At 46.8% G+C, this 23,505-nt stretch overlaps 1 long non-coding RNA gene across 1 annotated transcript; it reads right to left on the bottom strand.

The window, feature by feature from the left end:
• Nucleotides 1–4,080: 4,080 nt before the first annotated feature.
• On the bottom strand, nt 4,081–23,497 carry LOC140606241 (uncharacterized). The gene is made up of 3 exons (XR_012008600.1): nt 22,275–23,497; nt 17,857–18,090; nt 4,081–4,504 (listed from the first exon to the last, which is right to left on the bottom strand). It is a non-coding gene; the product is annotated as an uncharacterized lncRNA (long non-coding RNA).
• Between the last annotated feature and the right edge of the window lie 8 nt (nt 23,498–23,505).

Here is a 23,505-nt window from a genome sequence, read left to right as displayed (position 1 = left end):
ATTAATTAATGTACTTATTTTAATATATGCACATGATAAAGAAAATTCCAATCTCATGGATGGGTGTAAATGAAAGATAGGTCTCCCTTCCATACCTGACCTTCAGATCTGACAATTTCTAGAGATTTTTATGTTCACTTCAGAGATATTTTAAGCTTTTGCAAGTATATATATAAAATGGAAGCACACTATACACACTGTTCTGCAGTGGCAAATTTTTTTTAAGATTTATTTATTTGAGCAAGAGAGAGAGAGAGAGCGAGTGTGTGCACACACGTGTATTGTGGGGTAGGGGCAGGAGAAGGAGAGAGAAACCTAAGCAGGCTCTGCGTTCACGTGGGGCTTCATCTCACAACCCTGATATCATGACCTAAGCCAAAAACGAGAGTCAAACACTTAACTGACTGGACCACCCAGGCATCCCTGCAGTGGAGAATTTTTTAAAATATAATTTCATGGGCCTTAACCCAGATCCAATCAGAATTTTCAAGGATGGGCACAGGATCTGTTTTTACAAAGCTTTCCAGGGGCTGTGAGTGTGCAAGCGGTTGGTGGGGATGGGGCTGGCCCAACTTGTAGCTTCACTGCCATTCCTGAGTTCCCAGGCCTCCTGCCTTCAGCTTGGTTGGCCTCCTGGGGTCTTCTTAGTGCTGGCAATGCATATGATCCCTGGCCCTCAGTTCTCCTCCTTAAATACTCCTCTGTGCTCACCATCTCCCTGAGACCACCTGCCACCCTTCCAAGGATTTGGCTCCCAGGGGTCCCAACCACTGTGGGCTGTGAGGCTCCAGATTCCTCAAGATCCAATCTGGCTCTGCCTGTTGGCTTTTCACAGGCCATCATCCAGGGTCAGCATCTTGGAGGCTAGATCTCTAGAACCTGATGGAATTCTCACCTTGACTCTGTTCCTACCGAATAGCTAAGACGAGAGACTCACAAGAGACTGACAAATCAGAATGTTAATGTGTTTCAAAAATGTCTACCATTCATTGAGCCCCTACTATGTGCCGGGTATGGGGTTAGGCATTTCTTACAATAGCTCCCTCAGGGTAGATCTTGTTAAATTTCATTTTATAGGAAAGGAAGGAAACTGCAGTCAAGGAGCTGGCAGGCTAAGAAGTGGGGAAGCCAGTCAACCCTAAAATCCATATTCTTTCTTCTAGTCCACTTTGCCACACGGTCCAAAGCCTGGCAGTCATGATGCCAGGAAATATGGGAAAAATGGGTCTAGTTAGGAATGGAAACAAATATGTCTGCATCTAGGAGAGCCCTTCCTGCTGGTGAGTCCCTGGGAACTAAATTATAATCTGAAAATGAGAGTCAAGGGAACAAAGCATCTAGAAGTATTGTCCACAAAGTTACAGACACAGTAATCTTGACCCACAAAGAACTCTCATCTCTACTGGACTTAATGTTGGCATTTCCCCATCACCGAGAACCCACCCCCCCTTACAGAATGTTAGGTAAAACCTGGCAGATTCCTGTTCTCTCTTCCATCTACGTACGGACTAGCCCAATCCATGGACCTAAGTTCAAATCGCAGCTCCTCCATTTATCAGTCACGTGACTTCAGACTTGAGATGTCTCACTTCCCCTCCACCGTCCAGGATGTCTCCTGCATAAAGATTGTGTATAAAGCTCTCGGGAGGGGTGGGGGTAGGGGGCTGGTGTTAGCTCCCTCCCCTCCTGCAGACACAGCGTTCCTCCAGGCTCTTTTCTTCTGCTACATTCCAGTCCTGAGGGCTGTCTCCGGTCATGTTTATGGGACTTGGGTAATTCTTAATCCTCTCTGTCCTGGCCCTCTCTCCCCTTTGCCCTCAATCCAAACAGGCATATGATCAGGTCCTGGCCCAGACGCAGGGTAGATATAAAAAGGACATTGTATCTGAGACAGGGAGCTTGGAGCTGCTTGGGGGTGGATTTCTACCTCCCACGGCTCACTAATAAGGCTTGGGGAGTCACATGGGGACACGTGACCCCCCCCCACCGGGGCCCAGATGGTCCCCCATCTCACTGCAGACTGGACAAGTTCTTTGGGACAACAAATCAGCTTCCCACTGCCTGATTCCCGGTTAGCCTCATGGCAGGCTTACCTGAATTCATAAATCAAACCCTCTTGTATTCCTAATGATCATCATTATTTCAAGGGATCCTTGGCCTTGGCTTATATTCACCAGACTGTATCTGCCTAAGATGTGGGGCAGAACTAATATCCATGGAACATTTACAACATGCTAAGTGAGTTATACATGAGTTATTTCATTTTGTCCTCAGAACAATCTTGGGAGGTGGGTTCTGTTTCTATCCCCAGCCCAAAGGCAATGACTAACATTTATACAGCACTAGGTAGCAGGGGTCATTCTCAGTGCTGCATGCTTATTAACTCATTCTATTGTCACTGCAGGCCTATAATGTAGATACTCCACATGACTCTCTTGACTGAGATTCAGAGAGGTTGAGCAAGTGGTCCAGGTCACACAGCCAAGCAAATGACGGAGCCTACGGTTCAAGTCCAAGCAGTCTGACTCCAGAGGCTCCCGACACTCTGCTGCACTGCCTCTTGTTTTTCTCAAAGCACGTCCCACATGCAGTTTCAGCAACCCACAGATACCATGACAGATCAATAGGGAGTGAGTCAGATGAGGCCTGGCTCAGCCACACAGGTTCCCGAGGTGCTGAAGGACAGACCATGCTGATTGATTTCTCGGCTGAGTCTTTAAATGTCAGCGTGTGCGTGACCATCTCAGACCTTGGGCACAGAAATAAAATGCAGAAGGAAAGGGCATTCTAATGCCAGGGATGAGAGGGAGTCTGGGCAACAACAGAGCAATGGCCTGGAGCACACATGTGTGCGGGCTGGTAGGCATCCTGTACCATGGGGACGGGCCCCTTGTAGGCAGTGGGGGATGGGGAGGAGAGTGGAGGGGGGGCACTGGTGAGAGCTGCACCCTTGACCTTGGGCTGCTGGGAAGCCATTTATAGCATGACACCAACCCAGGAGAGCTGGGTCTTAACCTGATTTAGCTCCTCTATCTGTATTGATTGGTCACTGTTAGGAACTGCTCACTTAGATCAGCCTGGCTGCCTGAGCACAGCTCGTCATCACAAATGCTGTGCACAAGAGCAAAGACAGCTCACCCTGCCTCCCACCCCCAGAATCCACCCAGACTCCCTCCTGCATGACCCTCTGGGCCTGCCCAGTTCAATCATTCACTGCTCTATGAGCCGGAGGGACAGACACACATGACAGAAATGGCTCCACCTACTCTCCTGCAGCCTGGAAGGAAAGACTGGCAGGATAAGGAGGAAACGGATACATATCTAACATGAGTTTCAGATGTGTTGTGTGCAATAAAGAAAATAAAATGGGGTGAGGTGAGAGGGACTGGGGGCTGTAGGGGGAGGAGAAGGCAGCCCAGGAAGGTCTCTTCAAGGAAGTGACATTTAAGCTGAATTCTGAGTGTTGGGGAAAATGGACTACTCTGAGATCTGAAGAGTTTTCAAGGCAGGGGAACAGCAGAGGCAAAGGCCCTGTGGCAGGAGCAGACTCAGTCTTTTTTGACTGGGAGAAGATCAGTGCTATGAACGGCAGAGAGGGAGGTGGTGAGTGAGGAAAGGAGGGTGGGAGCAGATACACTCCCAACCTGGGTGCTTTGTCCCTGTGGGATGGCTATCCTTCAAAAGTAACCCAAGTTCACCACCAGGACTTGACATTGATGGACCTTTCTCCTCCTCCCATCCATATTCCCAGATATGATTTTGGATAGGCCCTTTGCCTTTGTAATCTGGGTAAAGGGTTAGAGAAAGAAGATGACTCTTGCCCCACCATGCCTTAGAGAAAGATCCAAAATGGGAGGCTCAGAAAGGACCATGGGGAACTTCCCCACCACTTGCACATCCAGATCTGCCCTAGGTTCTGTCTGGGCCTCTGTTCCTGCTGGCCTAACATTGCCAATGACCCTGCCCTCATTCCACTTAGGGAAATCCTTCTCACTTGCCTAACATAAATGATTCTGACTCTGTGTAGCCTTCCTTTTTTTTTTTTTTTTTGAAGATTTTATTTATTTATTCATGAGAGACACAGAGAAAGAGAGGCAGAGACACAGGCAGAGGGAGAAGCAGGCTCCATGCCGGGAGCCTGATGTGGGACTCGATCCTAGAACCACGGGATCACGACCTGAGCCAAAGGCAGACGTTCAACCGCTAAGCCACCCAGGCGTCCCCGTGTAGCCTTTATTGACTCAAATCACATTTAACTGCTGGGCTGGGTTGGCTTTTGTTTTGGGGTTTTTTGTTTGTTTTGTTTTGTTTTGTTTTTACTGTTCAGCTGGCATTTGTTTGAAGGTCTATTTGATCTTTCATTTCCTTTTGTTTTATATTATAGCTTTCTGAATGCCTGTTTCTTCCATCACGCCACAAGATCTGTGAAGGGCAGGACTTCAGATGTCCTGGCTGTGAAGCTCTAGGTAAGACAGACTTTCCAGACCTCTGCTTCCTTTAATTCCTGCAAACCAAGATTTAATATCAGAAGTTTATTGGGAGTTGATTCCAGGAAGTGCCAGAAGGCAAATGGGGGAGTGAGACAAAGAAAGGAAGGAACCCCAAATAGGGTGCATTACCAAGCAATTTACTGAACTGGGCACCTGGAATTTAATCCTGTTGGGCAACCTGGTGAGACAAAGGAGAATATAAGTGCACAATTTGGCTGATCAGTCAGTACAGATACCTCAGTTCCACCCAGAGATTTGGAAATAATTGGTCTGGGTGTGGTCTGGGCATCAAAGGCTTTTTGTTTTATATTCCCCAGGCTATTGAATATACAGCAAAGTTCAAGATCACTAGTGTAGGGTGCACCTCAGAGCTGAGTTGGGGGGTGAAAAAAGTGAGATGTTAGCTACCAACTCTGTTCATTGTCAATTGAAGAGATATTTCCCAGCTTATTCTGTGAGTGGTCTTAGCATGCTCTCTTGGCCAGAAAAAAAAAAAATTAATTAGTTAAAACCAAACCCCCAAACTCACAGATGTTGGTAGTCAGCAGTCCCGGGTTCATGAGGGTGAATATGGGTAGGGTGTTGCCTGCCTGCATTGCTACATGCTTCATCTCTAAAATGGGGGTTCAAATAAAGTGAATTTTTTGAGAGGATTAGCAAATGTCTGCTCAGTACCTGGTACACAAGAGGCACTCAATAAACGTTGTTATTATGATCTCTGCTGTGGGTTATTGCCGTATTCCCTTCCGCACCCAGCCGGGGGATTTGCACAGAGCAGTTGCCCAGTATCGTAATTATCTCCCCTCTAAGACAGCAGTGCTGGAAATCTGAATCGATGGGGCTGCTGAGACACATCATTCAATCCAGCAGTTCCTGAGAATCTGAAATAGAGTCTTCCCCTAGATGATCTGATATTTTTAACCTTGGCAGCACACCGGAATCACCTGAGGATTTGACAAGAAAAATCCCTGTGCCTGGGTCCCACCCCCAGAGATTTCGGATTTAATTGGTCTGGGGTGAGGCCTGGGCATTCCAGATTTGTAACAGCTCCCCTGGAGACTTGAACATTGCAGACAAGGTGATTATTAACCAAGAGTGGGGGGTCAGGTGGAGGGTTGGGGGATGAGCAGGGATAGGATGGTGGCATAATTTTCCCCTCTGTTCCATCCAAAGCCTGTCCTCCACTGTGTCCTGGGGCTTTCAGAGACTCTGGTGTCTTGGAAAGAGGCGGGATTGGGATCCTGGTGGGGGTCCTCCTATCAAAGGGGGACTGTCCCCCTATCAAAGGGTGCTTGGCCGGGTCAGTTGGTAGAGCATGTGGCTCTTGATCTCCGGGGTCATGAGTTCAAGCCCCACATTGGGCATGGAGCTACTTAAAACAAAACAAAACAAAAAAGAAGGAATTGAAGTCATTAGGGAGAGAGATGGGAGAAACGATCTCAGAGCCTTCATGAGCTCCTTCCAGGCAGGGTGCTGGGCGCTGTACACACATGGTTAGTAAAAGCAGTCACAGCTCACCCATATGGGTTACCTGCTGTGTGTCAGGACTCTTCTAAGTGCTCATTTGCTGCTCTCATGATGCATAGCTTGTATCCCCATTCCACAAACAAGGAGATTTGGAGAGGAGGAGTGACTTGCCTGAGGTCACACAGGGGTGGCGCCGGACCACAGCCCAGTGAATGAGCTATCATACTGTCTTAATCAGACGTGGTAAAAAGCAAGGAGGCCACAATCACACCAAGGGGACAGAACAGTCTCTGAGTCCAATCCTGGCCTGCCCAATTCTGAAACTCTTCCTGGTCCCTTGCCCCAGCCTGTTCCCATGGCCCAATATTCCTTCTCTGGCTCCACTCTGGGCAAGTCTGGTCTCTCTTAATCATTTCCTCCCTATTGATGACCAGGCCCATTAAAGCAGACCCTGCCAGTAGCCCATGTAGCCTCACTGGGTCTCAGCCACAGCCAGGGCCTCCATCCCAACTGGTCCCTACATGGACTCCCACCGTCATCAAATCAGGCCCACTTAGCACAGAACGTACATCTCTAGCCCAACAAGGATGGTGCCTATTGGTAGGTCCCAGGGTGGCCTGATGTTCCTGCTGGGGTGTCTTACCACATTCCATCTCCAACATATTTTTAACCAGGGCTGTGGGGGCACCGGGAAAGATGTGTTTTGCTGGAGTGTGCACAGCCCAGCCAGTCTCAGGCACCCACCAGCTCCTCATACCCAACTGGGCAGATAATGCAGGACTCACCCTCTTTCCCCTCCCAGGCTCAGATCTATGTCCTTTTGAGAAAGTTCAGGAAGGCTGTGCTGCAATCTGGTAACACTGTTACCAATCTAAGGGCTTATAATGAACCAAATTATGCTGAATTAATTGGTTGTCATTAGCAGTGTCAGGGAGGGGGCTGGGGAGCAAGCAGCATCCACCAAGCTTGGGAAAAAGAGAGGCGGAGGCAGGACAGCCCACAATACAAAATGCGCTGCACAGCTTGTGCGAGAGAATTCCTTACTGTCAGCTCTTGCCAAAATAGCCAAGGCACCCACTCTTGCCTCTGACAGCACCTCTATTCTGAAACTGGATTCCCAGCCTTCGGCTTTGAACACTGCCTCCAGGTGCACCTGTCCTTGTTCACAAGAGCCACAACACAGCCTTGATGACAAGAATGAGGCTGTACCAGCCCCCCACTTCCCCAGTGAGCTTCAGGGTCAAATTACAAAGGAATCGGGAGGCCCCATCTCTTGGCCTAACATCCTCCTTCCTGCCTTGATGGAACAGGCAAGTGAGGAGTCCCCAAGTTAGTAATCACATCTAGTTAAGTGCTTGTAGGAAACAGAAAACAGAGGCTCAGAAGAACACACATGGTCTTGATCTTGAGATGGTGCAGAACAGCGCTGGCGTAGAGCCAAGAGCACCTGCCAGAGGCTACTCAAGCCCAGAGGTCTCATCCTGGCTCTGCTACTGATGAGCTATGTGGCCCTGGACCAGTCCTTCCCTTCTCTGATATTGAAATGACCAGTTGATGTGAATCTGGGGGTCTCAGACACTGAGAGGAGGCAGGGGTCTTGCAGCCATTACTGAGATGTAGGAATCTTCGTGTATGTCCTGCACACACGTTTGTGGGTGGGGAAAGGAAAGCCTCACACTCACATGTACTATTGTTTTTTCAAAGGAATATCGAATTGATGGTTATGAATAAAATAAAATTCCATTTTAAGGCAGTCGCTGAATTCACAGGAGTTTTTGGTCATTCTTTTCTTTTTTTTTAAGATTTTATGTATTTATTCTTTTTTTTTAAGTTTTTTTTTAAGCTTTTCACTTATTTATTTATTTCTAGAGACACACACACAGAGAGAGAGAGAGAGAGAGAGAGAGAGATGAGGCAGAGACACAGGCAGAGGGAGAAGCAGGCTCCATGCAGGGAGCCCAATGTGGGACTAGATCCGGGTTCTCCAGGATCACACCCCAGGCTGCAGGCAGTGCTAAACCGCTGCGCCACCGGGGCTGCCCTATGTGTTTATTCTTGAGAGACACAGAGAAAGAGGCAGAGACTCAGGCAGAGGAAGAAGCAGGCTCCCTGCAGGGAACTTGATGTGGGACTCGATCCCAGGACCCCAGGACCACGACCTGAGCCAAAGGCAGATGCTCAATCACTGAACCACCCAGGTGTCTCCATTATTTTCTTTTTTTTTTTTTTTTTAATTTTTATTTATTTATGATAGTCACACACAGAGACAGAGAGAGAGGCAGAGACACAGGCAGAGGGAGAAGCAGGCTCCATGCACCGGGAACCCGATGTGGGATTCGATCCCGGGTCTCCGGGATCGCGCCCTGGGCCAAAGGCAGGCGCCAAACCGCTGCGCCACCCAGGGATCCCTCCATTATTTTCTTTTTTGATGAGACTTTATCTTTTAAATTTCTTATTGTGGTAAAATATGCATGACATAAGACGATCTCAACCATTTAGAAGCGTACAGTCGAGTGGCATTAATGAAATACATTTGAGCTGTTGTGCAACCACCACCACCATCCATCTCCAAAACTTTTTCATCCTCCCAAACTTAAACTCTACCCATCAAACACTAACTCCCCATTATTCCCCTTCTACCCAACCCCTGGTAACCACTGGCTATTATTTTCTTCTTATTTTTTTTTTTAGGGGGGTAGGGGTTTAGAGGGAAAGGGAGAAAGAAAATCTCCAGCAAGCTCCACTCTCAGCATAATGCCCGGCACAGGGCTCGATCTCACAACCCTGAGACCATGACCTGAGCCAAAATCAAGAGTTGGATGCTTCACTGACTGAGCCACCCAGGCAACCCTGGTTATTATTTTCTTAATCAAAAGACACCCGGGAGGGGGCATCTGAGTAACTCAGTGGTTGAGTGTCTGCCTTCAGCTCTGGGCATGATCCTAGGGTCCTGGGATCGAGTTCTACATCAGGCTCCCCACAGGAGCCTGCTTCTCTCTCTGCCTATGTCTCTGCCTCTATGTCTCTCATGAATGAATAACTAAAGAATCTGAAAGAAAGAAAGAAAGAAAGAAAGAAAGAAAGAAAGAAAGAAAGAAAAGAAAGAAAGAAAGAAAGAAAGAAAGAAAGAAAGAAAGAGAAAAGAAAGAAAGAAAGAGAAAGAAAGGAAGGAAGAAAGAAAGACCCGAGAAATCAGAATAGTGGTTTCCTCACAGGCCTGGAAAGGGCACAGAGGAGCCTCGTGGGCAGCAGGAACTGTCCTATATCTTGATGTGCTGGCAGTTACAAGGGTGTGGACGTATGTAACATTCACTGAGCTATTCAATTACAAGTTATGCACTTTGCCGTACGCTTATTATACCCGAAATAACATAATTTTAAAAAGGGGGTGAGCCATGAGTTCAAATGGTTAAAATAACAACATCACAGGCAGGGAAGGGCCACATCTTTCCCCTGGTCAGGTTGTTAGGTGAGTGTATACCTTGCTTGTACAAACAGGGCAGGATTTGTCCTATCCTGAAATAATGCTAGGTAATGGACCATTTGTTTATTTATTTGTGAGAGAAAAATCATACCTTCTTTGAGCCAGGCCCTGTATAAGTCCCTGGAGATGCTGAGAGGGTCCCTAACCTCATGCAGCTGCATCAACCAATGCTATCTCCCTCACCCACCTCCGACATGAATGACCAGGTTCTGTGCCACCCCACCTAAAAGCTCCTGCTCAATCTCAGCTCACTTCCTCTCCTGTCCTCTCAGCAGAGGTCACCTTAAAGACTCTCTGAGGGCACATGGTGAAGCTCTGGCCAGATGATCATTAGTAGGGAGTAATCCTCTTTGCCAGGCAAAACAACCTCTACTCCTTCATAAACCTGTTACTCCTCAAACCCTCTGATCAAAGCACCTTGGTTTAACTCTAACTGGATGGTGTTGCAGTTTATCTGCTTTTGTGTCTTTGACCTGGAACTTCTGGAAGAAAGGGACTTGCTATATTCCATCGTGGTGTCGATTCTATTTATCCAGTGCCAAATATGTGCAGAGCGCAGAGCCTGGCACGTGGTAGATACTCACGAAGTTAATTGAATGGATCGGTGAGTTGGGTAGAGGAGTAGCAAGTCCAGAGTGGGTCCGAGGGTCACACAGCCATGACTGCAGGCGACACTCATGCCCAGACTCAGGCCCACCCTTCTTCTCTTGGCAGGCAGCAGCCACCCCATAAAACTTTTTGTCTATCCCTTTGAAGAGGTGGGTTTGATTTACATCAGCCATCACGCAGCAAAAATATGGGCCTTCAAACTTTTATTGCCTTTTTATTATTCCTGGTGACGCACAGAAATATCATCCAAAACATTAGCAATTACTTGAAGTTGCATGTTCTAGCAGTGTGGGGATGGGGGCTTTTCTAATTTGATAAGTCAGGGTGTTTCTATCAGGCAGGCCCAGGAGCCTCGGCAATACTGCAGCTGATTCAAAAGCAGAAATGATCTTTCAAGCCTCATTTTCATCTCCATCAGCACCCTATCAGACACCTTACGCCTGAGCCAATTCCCATCCATGTATAATTTATACATTTGATTTCAATAGATTAATCTCTGCCTCATTCACCAGGGGGTGGGGCAAGGAGAGCTCCCTCTTTTATTTTTCATGGTGAGTGATCATGTATTTTTCCATAGATTTCATTCTGCTCCTGCCTGGAGAATCATTTTTGTAAGACTAATCTCAAGCTTGCTTTCCTTAAGTTTTTAGGACTAGGTGGACTGGTGGCCACATATGTGGTTTTTTTCCAATTTCTGCAAGAGGTGGGTTCATCGCAGGCAGATCAGAGGGGAGACCACCCTGTCCCCTCCTGATGCTTAGAAATGACCACCTACTTTGGGGCTGGAAGATGGATGCTGGGAGAAGGCTGAAGCCACACTCACCCGGCACCAGGGAGCCCACTGACTTTTTTTTTTTTTTTAAGATTTTATTTATTCATGAGAGACAGAGAGAGAGAGACAGAGAGGCAGAGAGGCAGAGACACAGGCAGAGAGAGCAGGCTCCATGCAGGAAGCCCGACATGGGACTCGATCCTGGGTCTCCAGGATCACGCCCTGGGCTGAAGGCAGCGCTAAACCGCTGAGCCACGGGGCTGCCCAGCCCACTGACTTCTGAGGCGGGTGTTCGCTCCCACCCCCTAAGTTCCCAGGGCCCTCCTCAAGTAGCTTAAATAGGTCTCCTGGAAGAAGACCAGAACATCACCAGAGAAAGACTAAGTGCTATTTCCTAAGCCTAACAAATTCTCACAATGCCAGACTCTGTTGTTCTCCCCTTTCTCCAGTTTTCTGCCCTGTTGGCTACTGTGAGAATCTCACCCAATTTTGGAGTCCCAGGGTTCCAAGAACTACCTTGGCAGTGATAGAACCCCTCCCCACACCTCGGACCCAAAGCCTCTCCTCAAGGGACTTGTGCTTCTCTGTGCCCTAGCAACCTCATGCCTGGCAGTCCAGCCACAGCCTTCCTTCTAGACTTCTAGAAACTCTTCCTGGTGGGCCAGTGTGGCAGCTTGTATTCTCCAAGATGGCTGCCACAAGGTCTCCCATCCCACATGTCCTCACATTGCGACACTGATGATTCTCCCATCCGGAGACGTGGGCTAAGTTTCCTCCACTCGAATCCAGGCAGACATGTGACTGGGGCAGAAGTAATGTTCTGTTTCCACCTGGTTCTCTCGGAACCCAGCTGCCGTGTTGTGGGGAAGCCCAGACCACATGGAGAGGCTCCGTGCAGGTGGCTGGGTGACAGTCCCTGCTGAGATCCTAGCCGACAGCCAGCATCATGGCCTGTCACGTGAGCGAGGAAGCCTTTGAAATGTCTCCAGCTCCAGCTACCGTCTGACCCCAGGGATCCTTAACCAAAGCCGTATAGCTGAGGCCAGGTAGTCTATAGCACCATGAGAGATAATAATAAAATGTTGTTGTTTTCTGCTACTACTTACGGAGATGATTCATTTCAAAGCAATAGATAACTGAAATAGGCCTGGTGAGCAGAGCAAGTAAAGACAAAAGTGGGCCTCTGGCAGCTTTTCCACCTCCCCAGCTAAAAAAGATACCCCATCTTTATGCAAAATCACATGCACACGAGTGCTGGCAGCCTCTGGTCCTCCCTTAGCAGATGCTTGGAAAGGAGGACAAGGTTGGGGGGATCCCTGGGTGGCTCAGCAGTTTAGCGCTGCCTTTGGCCCAGGGCGTGATCCTGGAGTCCCGGGATCAAGTCCACGTCGGGCTCTCGGCATGGAGCCTGCTTCTCCCTCTGCCTGTGTCTCTGCCTCTCCCTCTCTCTCTCCTTGTCTATCATGAATAAATAAAAAAGGAGGACAAGATGGGGAAGAAAGAGAAACAATATCCATTTAGTGCTTGCCATATATGAGGAAAGTGACTTCTTGCCCATTATACAGATGAAGAAACTGATGTCCAGAGAAGTTAAGTGACTTGCGTGAGGTCACCCTGCTAACACGTGCGCTTTGTGAAGCGAGGTCTGCATAAGTAGCCTATGGTCTAACTAACACACATGTGGAGGAAAGAGATACTCAATACATATCAGTTGAATGAATGAATGAATGAATGAGTGAATGAATGAATGCATTCTGCTTGCCTTCTCTCTCTGGCCTTTCTCTTTCCTGGTGGCTCAGAAGGCAAGTTGAACAATCAGACAACCCACCTGATTTGCTTTTCCTAGGAAGGGGAAGAGAAGGGAGGACACGGGTGTGAGCTGAACCCAGGACCGCACTGTGGCTAGTCTCATGGAGACAGGCTGGCCTTCCTGCTGGGCAATGGTCACCATTCCGCCCTCCCTCTCTGGCCAGGGCCTCGGGGCTACCTCCTCTGGTCTCAGCTCTCTTGAAGGTTCAGCTACCTGCCTGGGTTCCTGGTTGTCCTGCCTGTGTGTGCAGTATCTGGTGTCAGTTCCTAGATGCAGGGCCAGCGGGCTTCTCTGTGCACCCTTATCCTCTCCAAGCACAGCTGGAATCAGAAATAACTTTCTCCAGTGCCACAGGCTTTTGAGAGGGCTGCAGGTCCTGTAGCTGCACTGCCTTTCCCTTGTTCATTTTTTATTTATCCCAATCATTTTTTCCAGAAAGGGGGAGAAGGCAAGCATGCAGAGGAAGCTACACTGACCAAGCACTGACCATGTCCAAGCACTGTATAATGTACACAAATCATCTCATTTGATTTTCATAATAAGGCTACAAGCTACATATTATCATCCTTATTTTACAGACAAAGAAAGCGAGGCTCAGAGAGGTTAAGTAATTTTCCTGAAGTCACATAGTTCTATGATTTGGAACTTGATTTCAAGCCCCATCAAGTCTGTATCTAAAGCTCTTTTCCTTTTTCCCAGGAATGAGAGTCCTCTTGCCCCCAAAGCAGATAGGACCATTATGGGACCAGGTGATAATCCCATCTCTGTCACCCACATATGGAGCTGGGGCAATAAACACTGGCAAAGATCACAAGGGCGATACTCAGTAAAATGAATCTGAGCTGGCCTGAGCTTCTTTGCTTCTGTCTGCAAGACAAGTGAAATTCAGGTATTTAGTTCTGGCCTGAACTCATCCCTCAGCCAACTACCACAACCTGCCACAACCCTGCCTCCCAGAGCTCAGACCAGGCCAGACGCCTCCCCCACGTAGCTGACCTAACCCACCACTGAACTCCATTTCTGCTGAATCCCATGGCGGCATAGAGGTTCAACACCTAGGCTCAGGAAGCTAAACAGCGTGGGTTCAAATCCTGGTTCTTAATACTAATATGACCTCTAGCAAGTTATTCAACCTGATCTTGGCTCAGTTTCTCCATTCGCACAATGGAGCTAATGAGGGAAAACTCACCCCTGAGGACTGTGAGTTAGCTCGTTGAAAAGGCTTATCACATAGGAAGTTGGTTACCAATGCTATTTCTGGTTTGATTTAAACGCTGCCTGAGCATACGTCCTCCACACCCAGAAAGAACACTTTCTAGGGCTTGCAGCATGCCATTCCAAAGCCCATATGAAACAGCCCTGCCGGCCCCCTCACCCCACCGATCGCCCATCAGAGAGCCAGCCAGGGACTGGCTGGGAGGCCTTTCCACATAAAGAAGGATGCTCTTTGAAATTGGCCAGGTGTGGCCTTCATAACTCACAAGCCAGCTGCACCCTTCTTTCCCTTCATGTGGCACAAACTGCTTCACCACATTCAGGCCTCACCTTGAACCCTCAGATCATTTCCTCCAATTGCCTGTGCCTGGCCTGGAGGCAGTGCCCCACGCAGAGAGCAGGAGAAACAGCTGCTCATTATTTTTGCCTCCTCCCCTCCATTAGGATATGAATCACTTCACAAGAGAGGACTCTACAGCCCGAGGGTGAAGTGGTGACCTCACTGCTCCGTTCACTAAGTTCCAGGCATCCCCAAAATGCCAGTGACCTTTTCGTTCCCTTTGATGAGTTGATGCCAGGCTTCAATGGCAGAGATTGTGCCCCCAGCCCCCAAGTTCAGGTGCAGAGCCATTCCAGCACATCAAGGGATTCTAAACTCTAAATGGCACAGGTTAGAGTTTATTGAGTGTGTTTGTGGCTTTTTCCCATCGGTACCCTGACCGGTAATAGCAAAGTCAAGTTGAAGCCAGGTTGGCCCAAGATGTAGAAGCAGAACACTAATTCTGTTAGGCTTCTCAACAGAGCCATCCCGAATCGCCAAGGTAACCCCACGCACCCTGTCCACCTGCCTCACGTGTATAGCAGCACACATTCATTCCCTGGTTCCTTCTGTCAGCTGACATGTATTTACCTCCTATATCAGAATTTTTAAAAAGATACTCACTGAGCTCCTGATTTGTAGCAGGTCAAGTGCTAAGTGATAAACAGGTACTGTCTCATTTGTTCCTCATAATTACCCTGTGAGGTAGGTAGTATTATTAAACCCATTTTATTGAGGTGGAAACTGAGGCTCGGCATGGTTAAGAAACTTGTCTAGATTTCACATCCAATGAACAAACAGCTGAGCCAGGATTTGTTTTGTTCTCTGTTTTTTTTTAAGATAGATTTATTTATTTATTTACCCATTCACTCACTCATTCATTCATTCATTCATTCATGAGAGACACACACACAGAGAGGCAGAGGCACAGGCCCAGGGAGAAGCAGGTTCCATGCAGGGAGCCCAATGTGGGATTCGATCCTGGGACTCCAGGATCATGCCCTGGGCCAAAGAAGGACACTCAACCACTGAGCCACCTAGGCATCCCATCTTTCTCTTGTTTTAATATCAAGAGGTCTGAGTTCCTGGACTTTTCTACAACATATTCATTAACTGTCATTGCGAGAAATGCCAAAGTTAAAGATGAATAGGCAAAGGGGAGCCTGGGTGGCTCAGTCAGTTGAGTGTCTGCCTTCAGCTCAGGTCATAACCTCAGGGTCTTGGAATCGAGTCCTGCATTGTGCTCCCTGCTCAGTGGGGAGCCTGCTCGCCCTCTGCCCCTCCCCCTGCTTGTACTCTCTTTCTTTCTGTCTCTCTTGCTCACTATCTCTCTCAAATAGCTAAATAAAATCTTCAAAAACAAATGAATGGGAAAAAATAATTTAAGATGCTGAAATCTTGCAATGGATACCTAGGTGGGTATTATGATATAATCATCCCTGTTATGGTTAACATTTTAAATTTTCATCATGTTTTAAATAAAAAAGTTAATAATTGAAAGAAAGAAAGAAAGAAAGAAAGAAAGAAAATACCAGGGACCCCTGGGTGACTCAGTGATGGGCATCTGCCTTCAGCTCAGATCATGACCCCAGGGTCCTGGGATCAAGTTCTACATCAGGCTCACTGCAGGGACCTGCTTCTCCCTCTGCCTGTGTCTCTGCCTCTCTCTCTGTATCTCTCATGAATAAATAAGTCAAAAATCTTAAAAAAAAAAAAAAAAAAGGAAAGAAAGAAAGAAAAATACCAAAGTTGAAAACCTAGAAAAAGTAGCCCCACCAATAGCTGTATTCAAAATCCACCATCCTGGTACCAGATCTGAGCACCTCAGCATGGTCACCTAGACTCAGTATCTGAGGAAAGCGTAAGCAGTGCTTCCCAAAGTCTGTCCTATGGAACTCCTACCCCAAGAGATGCTATACCATAACAAACAAACAGACAAAAATGCCAAAAAACTCAGTTCCATAATTAAACAGGTTTGAGAGACTCTATATACTCTAGTTCCTAAGGGTTTACTACACTCCTTAGCAAATTGTAAGTTTGAGAAGTTTTTCAGTAAAGAGATCTGTTTCCCTTTCTTTAACTCAGCACCTCTTCAATTTATATAATCCCAGAATCCTTTTATCCTTTTTAGGTTCCATGGAATCAGTGTTCAGTGGAACAGACTTTGGGAAATGCTGTTCTGGTATCTCCACCCTCGCCTGAATCAGACCAGGTTCATCTGCAGATCATCAGCCTGCCAGCTATAACCACCCACTCCTCGGGCAGTGCCAACGAGGCCAGCAGCACGTGGCCTGGGCCCGTGAAGCAGAGCTCCCGCTCCCACTACTAGCAGAGGGGCCCCCTGACTGCCTCTCAGACCCCTGGACTCCGGAGCCAGCGGCCAGCCCAGCCCACAGATGACCTCCCTTGACTTGATCCCCCGCCTTCAGGGAGAGCCTCCTGGACTCCCAGTGCCAGCCCTGTCACAACAGCCCCCGCAGCATGCATGCCTGATCCCTGCCTGAGAGGACCCGCCAGGAAGAAAGCCTGGGTGACAAGCTTGACCCACGAGGTAGGGACCCCCTGAGCAGCACTTGAGCAGAGCCCTGTGCTGGGGAATCAGCCTGTGTTTAAGCAGAGGCATCCGACAGCTTGCAGGACGAAGACACAAACAGCTCCCAAGCTCCAAACGCCTTCACAAACTTCCAGTGTGTGAAAGAACCCACCTGCCTCTCCAGCACCCCACCCACCAGGTGACACCGGCAGCAGCCACTGCCACCGCCTCCACCCCCGACAGCCAAAGTCATGCGAACACTACCAGCCTTTGCCGGTCGGCTCCTAAAGTTGGGGCCAGCATCACTGGTACATTCTGTCCAGCTCAGAGCTGAGGGCACAGGTCAAGGAATAGTGAGAATCCCAGGATGGGATGGTCTGGGGATGTGGGGTGTGTGAAATCAATATAGTTGTCTACTTCCTCATGAAATTTGCTTCTCCAAGACAAGCATCCTCTTTTTAAAGCATTGGGATTAGGGACGCCTGGGTGGCTCAGTGGTTGAGCGTCTGCCTTCAGTTCAGGGCCTGATCCTGGGGTCCTGGGATCGAGCTCCACATAGGACTCCCCACGGGGAGCCTGCTTCTCCCTCTGCCTATGTCTCTCTCTGTGTCTCTCATGAATAAAAAATAAAATCTTTAAAAAATAATAAAGAAAGAAAATAAAACAATGCTGATGGCTTCATGTGTGTATGTGTGGGTAGGGGAGGGAAGTCCAGAACACAGGAAGAAGCCAAAATGTAAGGGTTCTATTAGACAGCACTGCCTTTAAAAGGTCCATGTTTCCCATGATTGATAATGAACTTCGGCATCAATAAACTGCTCACCTTCTCCGCCTTACCCCCACTCCCAATGGGTCCCCCCACTGTGAAATTTATAGTGCCTCTCTTGGATTGCTACAGTCTACAGCATGCGTAGAACCGAAACAGCAGCTAGAGGGCAAGGCAATTAACCACTTCCCTAGGCTGAAGTTCCAGCCTCTTACTGCCTTGATAATTTACTTGGTAAAGTGGCAGGCACCTTGGCTCAGAGTCACTTTCCAAATCTATTTAAAAGTCCCCGAGTTCTGCTGAGTCTGATTTCACTCTCTGAACAGGACAAAAAACAATAAAGTCTTCAACAGTTCATTGTCTGGTGCTAAATATCACCCGTGATACTTACTTAAAAGCTTGTAATTACAATACAACTTGGTTTTCCTGCAGAGCTTCCATTCCTGGTATACTAGGAGACAGAATTAGTGGTTTTATTGTCTTAGCGCATCTTTGGAGCAGTGGGCCAAAGATTATATCACTGGGTGTCATCCCTTCTCCACCACGTCTTCTTATTTCTGCAGAGATCCTGCAGCCCTCAGACCCAGCCTCATGGTTCTCCTGGACGAGTTGTGGAGGTTCTGAGCTTTTGGGGAAAATACAAGAAATGGAAATGCTAAGACCAAAAGGAGCCAAAATTATATCACAATCTGTCCAATTCTGAACCAGTGATATTGTCTACCCTGACCTCTCCTTGCCCCCCACTGCATTTTCTCCTGCTTCTTATTCAGTGAACAGCTCCACCATCCACCACTGGCTCAAGTCACCAACTTGGCGGTCATCTGGGACTTACCCATTTCCCTTGCCACTATCCCCTTGCCAGATTCACCCAATCTCCTGAATCCTGTCAGGGCTATTGTTTCTTCTCAAGTTTACCTCTACCTTCTCTGTTCTGACCACCACCACTTTTCCTGGTTTAACAACAGGCTCCTACGCAATCTCCCTGCCTCCAGGCTTGCTCCCTTTTCTCTATTCTCCACACCACAGCCAGGATAATCTTTAACATAAAACCCAAAATAGATCAGGTCACTGCTCTGCTTAAAACCCCTCAGGAACTTCCTGCATTCACCAGGACAAAATTCAAATTCTGACCTTGGTACCTAATACCCCTCCTGTCGGCATCATGGTACCTAATACCCTTCCTGTTGGTGTCTGGGGCCACCTCTCCAGCTTCCTTTCTTGTACCCTCTCTCTCTCTTTTTTTTTTTCTCCAAAGATCTTATTTATTTATTCATGAGAGACACAAAAAGAGAGAGAGAGGCGGAGACATAGGCAGAGGAAGAAGCAGGCTCCACGCAGGAAGCCCGATGTGGGACTTGATCCCAGGTCTCCAGGATCACACCCTGGGCTGAAGGTGGCACTAAACCACTGAGCCACCAGGGCTGCCCTTGTACCCCTTCTCTTATCAAATATTAAACTATTGTAGTTCTCAGAACACATCATGCCTTTCATGCTTCTAGCTTTGGCACATACTGTTTCCACGTTCTGGAGCAAGTTTCCATCTTTCTCCCAGCTAAGTCCATTCCATTCTCCAAGACTCATCTCCTGCAGAACTTCCTCTGGAAAACTTTCTAGAGAGGTAAAAAGACCATCTTGCCTCCCTACTCTTCCCAAGTGTTCACATAAAATCATGCTGTTGTTGTTGTTTCTTAACCCTCTGGTATACGACACAAAGTGAGGCAGATCTCTGAGTAATGCCTGACCCATAGCATTCATCCTTCCTTTCCTCTACCATAAGGGAGCCCCACTTTGCTGTACTCACTCTCTCCGAAGAAGCTCCAAGCTTCAGGGAAAGCTGACCGCATCTGATTGGTCCAAGGGTAAATGCACTTCCTTTCACTAGAACTGGCTCAAGAATGTCACGTGACCTAGTTCTGACCAATGAAATATGCTATTTCTTGAAAGAAACAGAAAAGAGAGGGATCCCTGGGTGGCGCAGCGGTTTGGCGCCTGCCTTTGGCCCAGGGCGTGATCCTGGAGACCCAGGATCGAATCCCACATCGGGCTCCCGGTGCATGGAGCCTGCTTCTCCCTCTGCCTGTGTCTCTGCCTCTCTCTCTCTCTCTCTCTCTCTCTCTCTGTGACTATCATAAATAAATAAAAATTAAAAAAAAATCTTTAAAAAAAAAAAAAAGAAACAGAAAAGAGGTGCGAGATGTCCCTGCTTCTGCCTTCATATCAGATATATATTTGGTGTCAGGATCTCTTTGGCAGTTGGGTGAATTCTATGGACCCCTTCTTAGAATGATATTTTTATTTATGTATTTTTTAAATTAAAAAAAGATTTTATTTATTTATTCATGAGAGACAGAGAGGCAGAGACACAGGCAGAGGGAGAAGCAGGCTCCCTGCAGGGAGCCCAATGCAGGACTCAGTCCCAGGACCCTGGGATCACAACCTGAGCCAAAGGGAGACACCCAACCACTGAGCCACCCAGGTGCCACGGGAATGATATTTTTAGACATATCAAATAAACTATGTGCAAACAATTATAATGTCACACAACTATTAAAATATGAAAACATAAATACTTTTACTTTATTAACCAATAAAGTATTAACTAATTAATAAAGTATTAATACTTTATTAACACATTCCATATCAAGATCTAGTGGCAGGTCTAATAACTACTATAATTTCAAATTTTTAAGCATAAAATATATTTCATGATATATTCACAATTATAATGTTACTTAAAAATACATGTAACTTCTATTGGTGGCAAACTCATACTATTCTACTACTACTGTAGTTTGTTGCCTACATTCATAATCAAAGGAAATACCAAATTTTAGTTAGAGATTGGTTTTGTGATTCTTTTTCCTACTGAGGTTTGTGCATCCCTGAGTTTGTCCATGGAGCTCAGAAAATTCCTGCTCTGGACTTTTATACTCTCTGGTTGTGATGGCTGGAACCACTGCAGCCATTTTGCTAACGACCTAAGGATGAATTAGTATGGAGGTTAGCATAGCAAAAAGATGAAAGACTAGGTCAATGCTGATGCCGAGTCTCTAAACAACCAACCCCAGAGCCCATGGACTTCAGCTATGAAAAATGATAAAATTACATATTGTTTAAGCCCATTTGAGCCAGCATTTCCATTACTTTAGCTAATTTACAAAGTATAAAAAATATTTAACTTTATATCAGAGTCACTGTCATAGGACAGAATAAATTCGACATCTACACTATAATGAATACATTACATTTTAAAAAGGTAAATACTCAGAACTCCTCACTTTTCAATTATCTTACTACATTTTATTACTATGTATGCTCTTGAGGTTATTTACATCTATTGTGTCTGTGTGGTAGAAATACTACATGTAATGTAGTGCTACCATGGATCTCTTTCCAAATCCACATTCCATGACTTAAAGGTGGTAAATTGAAATCAGCCACAGTGGGAGTATCCATCATGGATACTGTTGATTGTAAGAACTTAAGAAAATGATGGTGAAATGTCAATAATGCAGACTCGATTTAAACACATGTAGTATCTCTACTTGCTACATTGTGACTGGCACAGAAAATTCAGGAAATGTTCTTTTAGAGCTCAAAAACTACTACTTGATTCAGCAAAGAAGTCACTATGTCATTAGTGAACAAATGAAGAGCCAATAGACATCGGTGGTGTTTCTCTCCTGTATTACTCCTTAACAGAAACGAAAATGTCAACCCATACTCACATTGGAATTATACTCACTTATTTAGTGACATGTGTGCCTTCTTTGCTGAATAGAATAGTAATCAAGCATTTATTCATAGTCTGATTTTGTCAAATCATGGTTGAATTGCAGCCATAGTTTAGCTATGGGCATAAGAGTTCAACAAAGGTCAGGCATCATGAGAATCAATTGCCTGTATGGGATTTACAATACTGCATTGTGTATCTTGTTATTTGTGAATTGTGTGTTACATTCCTTTTCTATCTATAAAATTTATAAAATTTTATAATAAACATATAAATTATATAAAGTTTATGACAAACATTTTTTTCTGGAGAGCTGTTTTTTTTTTTTTAAGATTTTATTTATTTTATTTATGAGAGATCCATAGAGAGAGGCAGGAGACATAGGCAGAGGGAAAAGCAGGTTCCCTACAAGGAGCCCAATGTGGGACTGGATCCCTGGACACGGGATCACACCCTAAGCTGAAAGCAGATGCTCAACCACTAAGCCACCCAGGTATCCTCCCAGAAAGCTGGTTTTTAAACATTTACTAGCACCCTATTTTAACCATCTTTGAATCCTGAATAGGGTGGGCCCTAGCTGATTATTAAGTTTATGATTCTGTCACACAGAGTAAGCAAAACTGGGTGAACAGCTCCCTTACAGAATTGTTTCACCAGGGGACTCCTGGGTGGTTCAGTGATTGAGCATCAGCCTTTGGCTCCGGGCATGATCCTGGGATCAGGGATCCAGTCTCGCATCGGGCTCCCTGCGTGGAGCCTGCTTCTCCCTCTGCCTGTGTCTCTGCCTCTGTGTGTGTGTCTCATGAATAAATAAATAAAATCTTAAAAAAAAAAAAAAAAGAATTGTTTCACCAGACTTATTTCTTTTGAATGTGCTGTCTGTAACAATAGTATCTTTCATACTTGTTGCAATTGTCCTTGAGTGGGGACACTGGCGCTTTCATCCTCATATGCATAGCTTGGTGCACTTGCCCTAACAGGGGGATGCCCTGAAAGTAACAAAACTTGTAGAACCGGAGCCACACCCAGCCTTCCAATAGTTGTCTTTTCCTGCAAGTTTACCATGACACACATACCAGACCACTCCCTGGAGAGTATTTCCATGATAACAGGACTGGGGAAGGGAGCTTCCTTCCTCACCAGAGGTCCAGGGCAGTGGGGCAGCATGCTAAGAGGATAGTCCAGAGGCAGGCAGTGCCACAGAAATAGGGCACTCTGGGCAGGGGTGACTGTTGTGCAACAGGAGGCACTGAGCTCCATCGGGAGCGAGGGTCTTTCCAGAGCTGGGGAGATAATGTCAGACCACCTGGACTTGTTCACCAATACCCTTGGGGACTCCCAGATATGTTAGAGAGGGAAAGCCTAGTCCTACAGTTACTCAGGTGGGACTACCCAGCAGCAACCTTCCAGTTTCACGACTCAAGAGACCTCATTTGTACATTTGTCAAGCTTCATTTTGCAGACAAGAGAGCCCATCTCAGGAGAGAGATGACTCAACCAAAGGAGTCACATGGTGAGTCAGAGTCCAGCACTGTGGATGTGTCTCTGTTTCATCCAGTCTGCTCTAGGCAAGAATTCTCCTTTAAATAAGCAATAGAAGCATCAGCTCCTTGCATAGAAACACATAGAGCCAGCTGGCATGTCTGTGAACCAGCAATTGTGCTTCTCCCAGACCATTTACAGCTTTGGAAGGAGAGTGCAGGGTGAGGGTGCTCCAGAAGCACGACGCCCAGGGCTTTTACACAACGGCCAAGCCGTCCCCACCTTGGCTCATCATCCACCTGATTCATCTGTGTCTGTGTCCGTCTGGCCCCCCAATACAATGCAAGTTCCCATATGCAGAGAACATGACATACATGAGCTATAGGGTCAGAACTGGTTTCAAATATCACTGTTGCCACTTACTAGCTGTGACACTGGGCAAGTCCAACATATCGATTAAAGTAAAGGTACAAAAATTCACTGAAGGCCTATAGAAGTCAGGATCTCTGTCGTTGTGGTTGAATCCCAATTCAAACAGGATTAAGCAAAAAAAGATAATTTACTGGCTCAGCCACCCCACTAATCCTGGAACAGATCTCGCAGACTTCGGATGGGGCCGGACCCAGAGGAAGGATTTCTTCAGGACCCACATTCACTCTCTCTGTCTCTGGCGTTCCCATTCTCTTCTTGGCTCTATTCTCCAACAGGCTCTTTACTCAGAGGAGGAAAGCGACGGCCCAAACTCCAGGCCCACCCACCGCGGGGCTCAGACCAGGTGGAAACGAGACTCCCTCTCTTCTCAGTAACGCCCACAGGAATCCTGGG

The sequence above is a fragment of the Canis lupus genome, chromosome 16 (genome assembly GCF_048164855.1).
Source record: "Canis lupus baileyi chromosome 16, mCanLup2.hap1, whole genome shotgun sequence".
In the NCBI taxonomy this organism is placed as follows: Eukaryota; Metazoa; Chordata; class Mammalia; order Carnivora; family Canidae; genus Canis; species Canis lupus.
This window is presented reverse-complemented; position numbering and strand designations above follow the sequence as displayed.